This window comes from Cucumis melo, unplaced genomic scaffold (genome assembly GCF_025177605.1).
Source record: "Cucumis melo cultivar AY unplaced genomic scaffold, USDA_Cmelo_AY_1.0 utg001320l, whole genome shotgun sequence".
Classification (NCBI taxonomy): domain Eukaryota; kingdom Viridiplantae; phylum Streptophyta; class Magnoliopsida; order Cucurbitales; family Cucurbitaceae; genus Cucumis; species Cucumis melo.
The window spans coordinates 1-2,500 of record NW_026124534.1 but is presented as its reverse complement, the minus strand read 5'-3'; positions in this window follow the sequence as shown (position 1 = coordinate 2,500).

Genomic DNA, 2,500 nt, shown 5'->3' with positions numbered 1-2,500 from the left:
GCTTGTGCGAGCGTGGGGATCCGTCTAAGGGGCGTGCGTGCTTGGCTTGTAAGTGGCAGATGAGCCTTGTTGCCAAGATCCACCGAGATTCATCTCGACCCTACCCACACACAACTCATTTATTTCTTCCAATTGCCATGGAGGTCATATCTTATGTAAAAGGACGAAAAACATAAGTGTTAGTGAGGGGTTGGCTTTGGACTAGAAAAAAAGTTGAAGCAAATCATCTTTGAATGCCCAAGAATAAGATAGTGTGCTCGTGTGCAAGTCAAGGACCAAGGCCGAGGCCTTCGAGTACAAAGCACGGCCATGGGCGCGCGCGCCGTGCGTTAGTGGGTTTGTGTGAGTCGCGCGCTGCATGCCCGTGCGTCTGCGGGGGGCGTGCGCGCAGGGGGCCGCGCGCGCCATGCGTCTACGGGCGTGTGTGGGGCGTGCGCCGCAAGCCCAGGCGACTGCAGTGGGGCGTGTGTGGGGCGCGCGCCGCATGCCCATGGCCGAGGCTTGCACACGAACGCCTAGGGTGCCCACCATGCGCCATGCCCTTCGGGCGTGTGTGGGGCGTGCGCGCAGAGTGCTAAGCGCGGCATGCGTCTGCGGGTGTGTGTCCGCGCGCCGCATGCCCAGGCGTCTACGTGGGACGTGCGCGCAAGCCGCGCGCAGCATGCGTCTGCGTTGGGCGTGACCACCCACGTCTAGAATTCATGGAAAAAACTCTATGGAGGTTGTTGGAACAAACCCGTGCCCCCACCGTGCATGCCCACATGCCCACACGAGCATGCAGCATGCGCGCCCCCATGCGCACGAATGCGGCACGGCCATGGGCGCGCGCGCCGCATGGCCATGCGTCTGCGTGGGGCGTGCGCGCAGGGTGCCGCGCGCGCAGGGTGCCGCAATGCCCACTCAACACACAAATGTGATGTCAAACCTATGTTCTAGTGCTTGGATTGTTATGAAATTTTTTCTGGGATCTAAAAAATGTAAACAAAGGATGTCCTCCAAAAATTAGTATTTTTGGAAACGTTTTACTATTTTTAAATTATTTTTAATTTTTTAACAATAAAAATTCATAAAATATTATTGGTTGGTTCAAAAATTATGAAACTTGTTTTCCACACTCATTTGAATGTCTAAAACATAATACAATCAAGTCCCGGTCATAATAATAACACAATCAAGATTTATGGCATGGTGTGACATTTCGGCTTTTTCATATGCAAGCCTGCCAGACCCAAAAAAGCCAGAATGTACTATATAGGGGGGCGACCTGCCTGCATGGGCGGGGCGCGGGGGTACCCCTATGCCGCGGCGCCGACCCTTCAAGCACATTGCGCCCATCATGGGCACATATGCTTGGGGGGTCGGCGCCGGCGGAGTGCCACCTCCGGCCGCCGGCGGCGAGTGAGAGTGGGTGTCGAGTTGATGCTCGGATGGGCTTGCGCGGACAATGCTTGCACCTCGGTGTGGGCGTGCACTCCAAGCGGGCTTGTTCGTGAGGAGACGAGATAACTTGCGATTGCTTTGTGCTTGGTGGACGAAGGGTTCGGCCGGAGTGCCACATCCGACCGTCGGGCAAGGAGTGAGAGCGGGATGGGCGTGCTTGGACAATGCTTGCACCTCGGTGTGGGCGTGCACTCCAAGTGTGCTTGTCTTGGCGATTGTTTCGTGCTTGGCGGAGGGGTTTGGCCATAACGATGGGCTTGTCCGTCGGGCAGGGAGTGAGAGCGGGTGTCGAGTTGACGCTCGGATGGGCTTGCGCGGACAATGCTTGCACCTCGGTGTGGGCGTGCACTCCAAGCGGGCTTGTTCGTGAAGATATGAGATGTCTTGCGATTGCTTTGTGCTCGGTGGACGGGTTTTATCGGAGTGCCACGTCCGACCGTTGGGCGGGGAGTGAGAGCGGGTGTCGAGTTGATGCTCGGATGGGCTTGCGCGGACAATGCTTGCACCTCGGTGTCGGCGTGCACTCCAAGCGGGTTTGTTCATGAAGATACGAGATGTCTTGCGATTGCTTCTTGCTTGGTGGAAGGGTTTGGTTAAAATCGATGGAATGCCGGGCCCCTACGTCGGGCAAGGAGTGAGAGCGGGATGTCAAATTGACATTCTTGGATGGGTTTTGCTTGGACAATGCTTGCACCTCGGTGTGGGCGTGCACTCCAAGTGGGCTTGTCTTGCAATTGCTTCGTGCTTGGTGGAGGGGTTTGGCCATAACGATGGGCTTGTCCGTCGGGTAGGGAGTGAGAGCGGGTGTCGAGTTGATGCTCGAATGGGCTTGCGCGGACAATGCTTGCACCTCGGTGTGGGCGTGCACTCCAAGCGGGCTTGTTCGTGAAGATACGAGATGTCTTGCGATTGCTTTGTGCTCGGTGGACTGGTTTCGTCGGAGTGCCACATCCGACCGTTGGGCGGGGAGTGAGAGCGGGTGTCGAGTTGATGCTCGGATGGGCTTGCGCGGACAATGCTTGCACCTCGGTGTGGGCGTGCACTCCAAGCGGGCTTGTTC